Source organism: Quercus suber, unplaced genomic scaffold (genome assembly GCF_002906115.3).
Source record: "Quercus suber isolate HL8 unplaced genomic scaffold, Cork oak 2.0 scaffold_703, whole genome shotgun sequence".
NCBI lineage: Eukaryota > Viridiplantae > Streptophyta > Magnoliopsida > Fagales > Fagaceae > Quercus > Quercus suber.
The window spans coordinates 243,484-256,169 of NW_027070144.1; positions in this window are offsets into that span (position 1 = coordinate 243,484).

The window sequence follows — 12,686 nt, forward strand, 5'->3', positions numbered from 1 at the left end:
AATGAGATTGATTCATCCACAATTTTTATCATTTGATTCTCCAAATTACTCTACTCTCACCCTCTCCATTAACATATCCTTGAGAGGTACATTTGTCAAATCCTTATCTCACCATACCCATATTAGTGATGAGGTATTTTGGTGCTTGAGAAGCAGTTCAAAGAGGACTAATTCGTTTGGTTGATGCAATGGGCTTATTGTGGGATCCGGTAAGCTAGAGAAGACAAGGTTTAGCGTAACCCTGTTGGAGCAAGAAGCTTGGAGGGCTTAGGTGCACTGGGTAGATTAGGCTTAAGTGCACTAGGTAGATTAGGCTTGGAGGGTCTTCTGCTATTCATGTATCCCAACTTCATTCTTTAGTGGATTATTGACCGCTTGGAGGGCAGCGGAGGGCATTTTCGCCAGGTACTTCAATTTCCTTTTTGATAACACATCGTTGTGTTATCTTTGTATTTGCATCTCTCTTTCCTTTCTCTTTACCTTATAACTTCTGCTATGTTGGTTATTGATTATGGTTTAGAATGTGTTACCAATTTGGATACAGCTTATTTTTCATATTCCGCACATATATTGTTTGATTATAAGCTTGTGTTGGTATTTTTTGTATTTGGGGGTTTAAACGTTCATTGGTGTTTTACACGCTATTTGAACTTTCAGTACACGACTAAACAGATTAGACCCTTCTCTAATACTTGGTACACTATATTGCTTACACACATGATGAAAATGTTATGAACCATATGTTTTACCACAAGAACGAAAAAATAAAGTACATGAAGTTTGCAACTATGCGTTAAAAAATTAGAACTTTTCCATTTCTGGCAGGTTGTAGGACAACAATGAGAAGGAAGTTTTTTTTTTTTTTTTTTTTTTTTAAGGGTAGGATTTTTCTTTTTGAAATACTTGGAGAAGGACAACAATGAGAAGGAAGTTTTTTTTTTTTTTTTTTTTTTTTAAGGGTAGGATTTTTCTTTTTGAAATACTTGGAGATGAAAGAAAGGTTGTAAGTGGCTGTTGGAGGTAGAGGAAGAGCCAAAAGTCACTAGGAAACCAAAAAAATTATGATTGTGTGATGCTTTGGGAATTAGAAACCTAACATAAAAAAAACAGATTAAGAAGAAAGAAAATTGAAAACACCAAAGGTTTAGTTCAAAATGTTTAATTATGAGAAGATAAGAAATGCACTACTAAGATAAATACTATCTCTAGATTTGTGATGCCTACATCAATAGACCTCAATCTTTGTTCTGCTTTTGACTAAAAAAAAAAAAAAAATCTGAGAAAAGAAATAATTCATTTAGCAATTATCCCAACAAAAACAGTAATTAAAGTAATTCAAAAGAGAGTTTCAAAATTAATCTTAGTAGATATATAGCCCCTAAAAAATAAGAAAAACAAATAAATAGAGAGTGAGCCAACAAAATACATAAAAAATAAGCTAATTTCTGCAATGGTTGTTATTAGATTAAGTCCTCCACCGGAAGTGAACAAACCCACTCTGTTTCTAACTCAAACTCTGCAATAATTTAGAAGCACCCATACACACATCATATTATCAACATGCTCTTAGATATGAAGATATAAATTATTAGAATTAAAAGAAATATTTTTTTAAAAAAGGGATGGATTACATTATACTAATTTTTCTTGTTCAATTAATAGTTTATACACAGGAAAAAGAAAAAGAAAAAACATTGAAAAGAAAGAAGTTGAATAGTTTTAGAAGTTGTATATAAAAACCCTAAAAAACTAGAAGTTGATTTTGAATTTGGGATTATAAAAGATAGATACATACTTGAATAAATTTTTTTTTCTTGCTGGATTATTTGGCACATGAGAAATGATGGGCCAATTTTCACTCTTTGCTTTAAGAGGGAACAATCACAGATATATTGCAAAAGTGTGATCGGGAATCAGGGGCATGGAAGTCAGGTTGGGGCATCCAACAATCATCAATCTCAAAAGATGAGGAAAGTGTGGCTCATTATCATCATCATCCTTTGAATTCCTCCACCATCGCTTCAGATTTGGGCAATCCCTTAATTCAAGAGAAGATAAGGATGGGAAGAAAGGTGTCTTTGAAGAAGAAGAAGAAGAAGAAGCACCCAACACGTTGCTAACACTGTCTTCATTTGATATGTATTCAAGTGCTACCATAAATTTAAGATAGATAGACTCGAGAAAAGGAGGTGGATTTAATGGTGGGAGGTGCTGCAATCTCCTATTTTCATAAAATTCAAAACTAACAAGATTAATGAGAGAAGAGACCTAACTTGGAATTCTCACACCCATATAATAATACAATTCCAATACTTTAAGATTTGGATGTGGCTGGAGGCCTTCCAATGATATGTTATCATAGCATTCAGTTTCTCCATCATCCCATTTTTTATCCCAACATAATTGCAGCTTTTGAAGATGTTGTTTCTCCTTCATATTTGTGGCTTTATATTCCACCATGTCATCTTCTCCATGTCCCAAATATAGAATTTCTAAACATCCTCCCAAATTGCTCAGCTTCTTCAATTCACTGAGCCCACCGCTAGACCTAGCTTGTTTTTTCTTATATCGACTAAAAGAGCTAGCCTCAAAATCCTCTTGCCTCACGACGAAACATGTTAATATCTCAAGAGAAGTAAGATGTCCAATTCCAAGGGACATATGAGTCAATTTGTGACAATCGGTAATGTTTAGATGCCTGAGATTGACAAACTTTTTAAGGCCCCAAAGTAATTCTTTAAGTGATTGACAATAACGAAGTTTTAGCATTTGCAAATTTAGCAGTTTGGTAATGGAATTAGGGAGAAATTCAAAATTTGCATTTCTAGAAAGATCAAGATATCTTAAATGTTTCAATTTCCCAATTGAATCGGGCACTACACGTAGATTTAACTCACTCAAATCTAATGTCCATAAATAATTGAGATTTGAAACAAGTGCATCACAAGTTAAGTTACCCAGTTTTCCCCCTACACTAGCTATAAGAATTGTTCGTATCTTCATTCCTTTAACCTTGAAAGTTGAAAGTTTCCTTGACGAATCTTCAAGATCAAATGATACATGACGAACTTTTTTACTATTGTATTCCTCAATTCAAGTTAGCATGGTACTTTCCATTCCAACCACAAGAGTTGCAAGATCATGCATGAGATTATGCATTTTTGCAGTATGATATATTGTCATATTCATCTTTTTGTACATCTTTGTTAGGTTCTAAGTACTTAGGAACTAATGTATTAGAACCCTAATTTGTATTGTTGACAAACCATGATCAAAACAGGTTTTTAGTCTTGTTTTAGACTTGCTTAAAGTGTGTGTTTTATGTAAAGTTGGAATCGAGCTGCTGTAGAATTCATTGTGCAATTCGGTCTGGCTCGATCGATCGAGAATTAGACTCGACCGATCGAAAGTCAAGCAGAATGTTTTTTCTGCAGAATTTCCAACTCAGCCCTAAGCCCATATGACGTATAGGGTTTTATGTTTTGCCCTAGGTATAAAAGGGAAACCCTAGCAATGTTTTAAAGGTTGCTCTTTTGCTGTGTGTGTGAATCTCTTGTGAGATCTGAGAGGTGTTTGCCTTCACACATGCTTAGGATTATTAAGAAAGAGATTTCATTGAGAGCTTGATGATCATTCAGTTGCTGCACTAAAGAGGTTAAAGATACATAAGCGGGAGTGCTTGTACTTGTTGGAGAATCCAAGAAAGAAGGAGTCTGTGGTCTCGGAGCTTGCTCGTGGTCATGTCAGTAAGTTTTCTACATGAGGTAGCAATAGGATGTTAGTGGTCTAAGTCGCTATTGTAAAACTTCGATTCTATTATAGTGGATTCAGTTTTACCTTGAGAATAGCTAGGTTAAATCCTCCCTAGGTTTTTTACCAGTTTGGTTTTCCTGAGTGATCATATCTTTGTGTTCTTTATATTTCGCACTTTTACATTGATATGATATATGATTGTGTTAACCTAGATTTAGAATTTGGACTAAGTAATAACTTGGCTTGTTAACTAGGTTAATCCAGTTATGTTTTAAGGGGTCTAAAAACAAACAAGTGGAATCAGAGCGAGTAGCTCTCTTATTGTAGATCTTTTGATCTCTAAGCTGATCCTTGACTCCTGTTGTCATGGAACACGGACACTCTCTTGTTATTTCACCTTACTTTGATGGGAATAATTATACTTATTGGAAAGTAAGGATGAAAGTATTCCTGAAATCAATTGATGAGAGAGTCTGGAACTCCGTTAAGTACGGATGGGAGAAACCCACTACTCTTGTGAGTGAGTGACAAACTTCTTAGAAAGAAGCAGCCGCTTTCAATAACAAAGTTATGAATGCTATTTTCAATGCTGTTTCTATGGAGAAATTTAAGAGAATCTCTAATGTGGAGGTTGCTCACATTGCTTGGAATATCTTCCAGACTATGCACGAAGGCACAAAGGCTGTCAAAATTAATAAGTTGCAGCAATTAACATCTAGATTTGAGAGCATTAGGATATTTGATAATGAATCCTTTGATGAATTTTATGCTAAACTTAATGGCATTGTTAATTCTACATACAACTTGGGTGAAATCTATGATCAACCTAAAATTATTAGGAAGATTCTTAAATCTTTAACTGAAAATTTTAGACCCAAAGTGACTGCCATCATTGAGAGCAAGGATGTGGACCTACCTAAAACTAGCAAATCCAAATCAATGGTTCTTAAGTTAGTTGATGATGTTGATGTTGGTGGATTTGATGATGAGCTCTCTGTTATAGAGATTGCTTACCTTGCCAAGAACTTTAGGAATTTCCTTAGAAACAACAACAGAAGGGCAAGAGGTAAGAACACTATTGAACCTAGAAATTTTAGGAAGAATGATCCCACTAAGGTTAACAACACTGAAAAACCTAGAGAAAAAGTAGGTCAGTCTTCTAATAATTCTATAGGTCCCTAATGTTTTAGATGTCAAAGATATGGTCACATGAAATCTGAATGTCCTACATACTTGAGGTCTAAGGGTAAGGCTATGGCTGTAACCCTTAGTGATAATGAAGTTTCCGATAAGGAGTCTGGTTCTGACGAGGATGAAAACTTTATTACTTTCACTGCTACTGTTGTAGTAAATGAAAGCGTGTCTATTGAAGAAAACTCTTCTGATGGGGAACTCTGAGGATGCAGATCTTCAAGAAGCCTACAATAAACTTTACAAAGTTGCTGTAAAGGATGCTATGAATGTTGATCTTAGTTTGAAGAAAATTGCATCTCTTGAGCTTGATAAGAAAAATTTGCTTGTGAAACTGTTTGATGCTAATGAACTTTTGAACAATGTGAAAACTGAGAATATGCTTTTGCTTGATAAAGTTAAGAATTTGGAACTTGAACTATCTGTTGCTAGAGAACAATCTATTAAGTCTGCAAGCTCCAAACTTAATCACATGCTGAGTGTTCAAAAGTCTCCCTCTAACAAAACTGGCTTAGGTTTTGTAGAAAGCATCTTTGTGTTTGCAACCCATTCCACAAACTTTGTTCCTTCTTCTTCCTCCGAACCTCCTGTGAGTGAGGTTGTTAAACCTATAGAGGTCACACCTCCAAGGAAGAGTAGGGTTGATGTGAAAGAGTCTAAACCTAAAGAGTCTACCATTTCTAAGGACAAGGTGCATGGAAAGCCTTCTTGGGTTTGTCATTTTTGTGGAAAGTCTGGGCACATTCGTCCAAACTGTTTCAAGTTGCAAGCTGCTAAGCGAGCAAATAAACCAAAAGTGCTTATGCCTCAAGCACAAGATCCAGTGGCACTTATTGGTGAATTGGTAAAGGTTCTTAACCTTTATTCCAATCCAGGAATTGGAAATCACTCTAATGTGAACAAGAACTCCAATGCTCGAGGTGCATCTAAAAAATTTTGGATTCAAAAGGCTCAATCTAATTGAGTCTTTCTCACTTAGTCCTTGTGCTTCATTGCTCTACTCTTTGTGACCATTGTTCTTTTGTTTTTTGTTTTCTTTTTGTTTCTAGGACTTGCATTGCATAACATTCATGCATTTTATTTTAGGACTATTTTTGTTTCTTCTTTTCAAAATAAAAAAAATAAAAAATAAAAAAGGAAAAGGGAAGCAAATTTTGTTTTTGCATTATTTTCTTGGATTTGAAATCAAGGTTGGCCATATTATCTTTACATAACATGTTTATGTACCTTGTTTAGCTTTGATGAGCTTATTTCTTGCACTTTACTAATTTGAGCTTTGTAGTGCATGTTGTGAGGGAAAGATGTTTATAGTTTTTGATCGCTCTGTCTTGATCTTGAAGTCACTTACCTTTGATTGTCGGACTTGATCCTTTTGAGAAAGGCATAAATAACCATCTCACCACTATTTATTAGCCAATCATGAACACCTTAGTGCATAACGTAAGATTTTGTGCTTGCGAAAGTATAGCACATGCACAAAAAGAACATAAGGTGTAGCCTCGATTTAAATGATAAAATTGGTATGTACATTATTGGACTATAATTAATTCAATCAAATAAAATTGGTGTGTACATTATCCCGGCTATTTTAATAAGTTTCTGCTCAATTAAAATTGGTGTGTACAATATGAGGCAAATCAAGAAACTTACATGATTGCAAACTTTTATTCTAGGAGATGTGAGAGTTATATGATGTAACTCTTTAGGTGATAGTCTCTCTCAAATTCTATGTGATGAATTTTGTAGACTTTGTGCTTGATTTCTATTTACATATCACCTCACATATATCTCAAGCTTTTGCTAGTTGCACACACTATACAAGTTACTCTTTGCTAAACTTTGTACATGTTATTGTGTGTGATTTTGGTTTGGTCAACCAAGTTTGAAAATTCCTTGAGTTTTATGCAAAACATGTTCGTGTTTGAGAATATAAGGGTCTTGATTGAAAATCTTAATTTTGGGAAAACTGGGTTTCAAAACATGTGTTTTTTGAAAAGCATTCCATCTGATACACATGTATTTTATTTATAAAGTATTGTGCTTTGAGGAGTTTCTGCATTAAAATGCTGTGTTTTTCAAAAATCTGATTTTTCCAAAATTTCAAACGATTGAACCTGTTTTTCCATCGATCGAAATTGCGATTAAATGTTTTGGTCAGCCTCTGTTTGTTTCGATCAGTGCTCGATTGGTGTTGGATCAATCGAAGCATTTTTAGCCAAAGTGGAGAATTTTCCAACCAAATATAATCTACAAATTAGCTAACAAACATAGCTAATAGAACTTCTTGCTATAAATAAAATACTTGAGTTAAAGCTAATGACAATGCCTCACGGAGCTTCTTTTTTTTTTTTTTTTTTTTTTTTTTTTTTTTTTTTTTTTGAGAATCACGGAGCTAAGCAAAGGAAATAATCATTACAAAATATAAAATATAGGATAATTCCATGTTTTAAGAATTAAGAGTATATCATGAAGGTTGTATCTATAATTTTCCTTGAAATTTTGCACTTTCTATTTTTTTCACCATTAAAGACCAAATTTGCCTCCAAAAGATGACCACATGCAATGCACCAAGTTCATTTTAGAGAGTTTAAGAATTTGTATGAGAATATTTTAGTAAGCAAAATGATGAAATTCAAATAGGGAATTCTCTTATTAATAGTATAGATTTGGTGTGTGACCTAAGAATAATAAAATAAAGTTGGGCTGCAGCCACCAATGAGAAAATAAGATCAGTGGCTTTTTTGTGTAAATACAAATTTTGTGTACAATTTTTGTGTTTCAGTTTATGTTCATCAATCACAACTTGACATATATTAGTTCAACTCTCCATATAAAATATCCAAGAGTATTGATTTAGGATATATTTTAGAAATTTTGTATAAAGAAAAAAACAATTGCACTTTTTATATTTTTCATAAAAATGTTAGTAAAACTTTTCTAAAATTGTTATTAACAAAAAAATATCTAAAGACATCCATTAACTGGGCACTTTTTTTTTTTTTTTTTTTTTTTTACTTCTTTCAGGAATACCATACGTGTTAGTAGGACAACGAAAGGAACAAGAAGCAGGTTGTTGCCTTGTGCCCAACTGAGAATAATCACATCAATATTTAAAAGCCTTGAGGTTAACATTGTTAAACAGTGTCCTTGCAATCGTCTTCTTATGATGCTTGCAAAAAGAATATTAATTCTTCAGGTGAAAGCAAATAATATTACAAAGCCATGCTTATCGACAAAAGGTAACACTTAACTTTCGCAATTGTTCCTTCCTTCATGGATGGTGTGAGTGGTTCCAGGTTCTTTTCTTCCTGTGGTACCTTTGATTTATTCGAATTCCATTCAATTCTCATCCATTTTTTGTGATCCTTAAGATTATTGGGTGGTATATCAAGTAAGGAATCAAGTAATGCCTTAGATTACGTTGAGCCATCTATAGGTATATATTTTTGTTGTTTTCACCATTTTTAATCATATTTTTCCTTCTTAATTATTAATGTTGGGCTATTAAATTTAGCTAATGAAAGGGAATAGTTGAAGGATTTGGAAGGGAAAAACTAACCTATTGTGTAGCCAGGATTGTTGGTTGATAAAAAAAAAATGGTGAATGTGGGATCAATAAACCAATTAATCCATGTGGGATGCAAGTACTTCAAGCCATCTACGTAAATATATAAAATATAGGGTCATGCTAATAAGTGCTCTAAGCGCACTCATTAATAATCCATTTTAAGAAAATTTTGATACCACTTTTATCGAAAATGAAAAAAGTTGTCAAAGTTTTAATTTTTTTTTTTTCATTTCCCATAAAAACTTTCTTTAAATGGATTATTAACCAGTGCTTTAAGGGCACTCGTTAGCATTTCCCATATAAAGCAAGAACCAACGTATGTATCAAAATAAATTAAAGTAACCAACGTATGAAAGTTCACTTTGACTTTTGCTATAGTCAATTTGAAGGCTTCCTAGGATGGACTTCCATAGGTTTGCTTTGCTTGCACAAAGAATATTAATAGTTCTTCAAGTGAAAGCAAATAATATTGCAAAGCCATACTTCTCTACAAAAGGTAACAACTTTGTAGTCGTATTGAATGCTTCAACTTTCTCTAAGAAGTTGACATGTGTCCTTGTTCAACACTTGTCATGTGCATTGCATTCATGTCAACTTCTTAGAGGAAGTTGAAGCCTAAGGCTGCAACTAATTTTGTATTCAAATTTTGTCCATATATAAATAGAAATGCCAATATATTGTTAAAAAAATATATAATAAATAAAGATCATGAATTTAAGACATTTTAATAAATTTATTTTTTAAAGTTGTTTGAAGTAAAAGATTTTTTGATGATTTAGATTTGGTTTGGCAATACAGACAAAGTGAACCAAAGAGGAACATATGATGCTAACACTAAAACAATGTTCCCTTCTTAAATTTTGATACGGCAAGTATATATATATATATATATATATATCTAGAATGAATTAAAGTATGAGGCATGTGCTGTGTTTTTAGAGAATAGATTCAAATCTTGCCAACTTAGAAAAGAAAAGAGGAAGGATTCTAGAGAGGATAGAAAGCAAAGCATCTATATTGTCATAATTAATGGCCAGTCCACGAAAGAGGGTGACATTTTGAGGTGAAAGAATAAAGGTGGTTTAATTCACTTTATTCTTTACAAATCACTTAGACTCCCTTCTTTTCTCATATGCTTTGAATTTAATTGCAACTTATGCCTCATCTCTTTTTCACAATAAAAAAAAAAAAATTCTAGTTAAATTATCGTTTCAATTTAATTAGACACTCTCATAACTGTTCATTTATTAATGTCATTTGTGCTGATATATTTTCCTGCTTTTTTTATTAAAAAAAAAATATCATGTCAAAATTTATACTATATTTCATAGCATTCATAAATCTCCATTTTAGATATGCTTTACAATTTTGATTTTTTATATATATTAAATATTATCTTTTGGTTATGATGCATATGCTTAAGTTTATTTATTAAATATTTCAAATGAATATAATTGTTTATAATTAAACAAATATAGTAGTAGTTTACTAGTTTAGAAGAAAGAAGATGACTATTTAGAAATGGAAAATACAGTACTTTAGAATTCTCTTTGTTATTAGTAAAGATAAGGAGGTTTTGTGTCAAAAGTTGTTGACATTATTTCAAAAATCCTCATAACTATTATCAAATAAGCAATGACAAAGTCACGAATTATTATTTGGGGTTCGAATAATTATACACATGTCAACTTCTTAGAGGAAGTTGAAGCCCGAGGCTGCAACTAATTTTGTAATCAAACTTTGCCTATGGCTTAATATTTTTTTTAAAGAAATAATTATAAATAAGGATGAAGAAATTTTATTAATTTTTTTTTTTTAACTTGTTTGAACTTTGAAGTAAAAGATTGTTTGTTGATGAGATTTGGTTTAATAATACAGACAAAGTGAACCAAAGAGGAGCATATGATGCTAACACAAACACAGTATCCCCTTTTTAATTTTTGACATGACAAGTATGTATTTAGAATGAATTAAAGTATGAGCCATGTGCAGCATGTCTTATTAGAGAATAGATTCAAATCTTGCCAACTTAGAAAAGAAAAGAGGAAGGATTCCAGAGAGGATAGAAAGCAAAGCATCTATATTGTCATTAATATATGGATAGTCCTTGAAAGAGAGTGGCATTTTGAGGTGAAAAGAATAAAGGAGGTTTAATTCACTTTATTCTTTAGAAATCACTTAACAGTTAAGATTCCCTTCTTTTCTCGCGTGCTTTGAATTTAATGGCAATCTATGGGATTTCATTAAAAAATAGGGTTGGGTTCAAGTTATACATAGTGTAACTTTAAGCAATGTTATACTACCCAATATTTTTTAATTGAATGCGAATATTGACAAATCCACCGTTAGATTAACTTATCTTCATATATTCTTCATGCTTGCAAAATTTCAAGGTGATAAAAGATTAATAGCCATATCATCAATCAATTGTTAAAATTCAAATTTTTGTAGTTTAAAATAATGCATAAAAGATGAGTTTATGGATCAAATGGTAAATAACATCCGATTGATATGAAATGCATATTAAGAACATATAGAATATGTAATTTAACAGTTGGATTTTCAGTATATTAATTCAATAATAAGTTATTGAGTGGTGTAATATTGCTTAAAGTTACACCAGATGTAACTTGAACCCAACCCTAAAAAATAACTATAAAACCCAAACTATATTATTAGTTAGGCAAGATTTGAAACAAATTTCATTTCTAACAAATCGAGTCCAGAGAGGACTCGATTTTGCTTTGAGAAAATCAAGTGTGAGACACTCAATTTCCCAGTGAGTATGGAAATCGAGTGTAAGAAACTTGATTTCAAAGTGCAAATTCACTGGGCAAAATCGAGTGCAGAGAACTCGAATTATTAGAAACCAAATATGTTTGAAACGTTGCCTAAGTAATAATATAGATTGGGTTTTATAGTTATTTTTTAATAAAAACCCAATCTATGCCTCCTCTCTTTTTTCACAATAAAAAAAGAATTTGTGTTCAAAGTTGTCTTTTCATATTAATTTGACACTCTCATAGTTGTTCATTTATTAATGATGTTGTGGTGATATATTTTCCTGCTTTTTTTTTTCTTTTAAAATTTAGTTCCCTAGCTTGTCAAAAATTATACTATACTTCATAGCATTCATAAATATCATTTTAGATTCAGCAAAAAAAAAAAAAAATATATATATATATATATATTATCTTTTGGTTACAATGCATATGCTTAAGATTATTTATTGAACAATTAAAATTAATAAAAAAATTTATAATTAACAAAATATAGTAGTAGTTTAGAAAAAAGAAGATGACTATTTAGAAAAGGAAAATGCTCTCTTTATTAATAGTAAAAATAAGGAGGTTTAGTGTCAAAAGTTGTTGACATTATTTCGAAAATCATCATAACCTTAGTATCAAATAAGCAATTATAGAGTAAAAAAAAATTTATTTGGGGTTCAAATTCTTAAAGTGATAAATCAATTAAAATAAACTAAAAAAAAACACACACACACACACACACACGCTTTTGTGAATGCAAATATTAATTTTTTTTTTGAAGCCACGACTCTTAATTTTCTAATACTCAAATTAGTTATAATTCATAAATATATTGTATACAAAATTATTCACCTTGAGATATAATTTTTTATAATATAAAGTTAGTGAATCTATATTTTTTAAGTTCATAAACGAAAATCATTATATCTATTTAACACAAATAATATATTTTCAACTATAATTTATTTATCAATATCAACATAGATTTATGAATGAACACAAAATTTTAGTCATGATAACTCATGAATACGTTCGGACTTGCATTTGATGATAAAACAAACCAAGCTTAAACATATAATTTAATTCTTTGATAAGCTCAAACATAAATTATGTTCAAATAAAATAAAATAAATAATTTAGAATATTTAATACCTCATTAATAGCCCTCAATGTCGTTAGAGGGATGCCCTAGTTTTATTCAACCCTTTTTTTATACTTCCCGTGTATTAATGAAATGTTCTACTTTTTTTTTTTCTTTTTTAAATCAATCATTGTGTCTCTCTTCATCTAATAGCATGGCTTCATTCCAATGTTGACAAGAAAAAAAAAATTCTTAAAAGTTTACTTTTGGCCTTTTTTTTTGGTGGAGGGGTTGGGGGGGGGGGGGGGGGGGGGGGGAGTGGTGG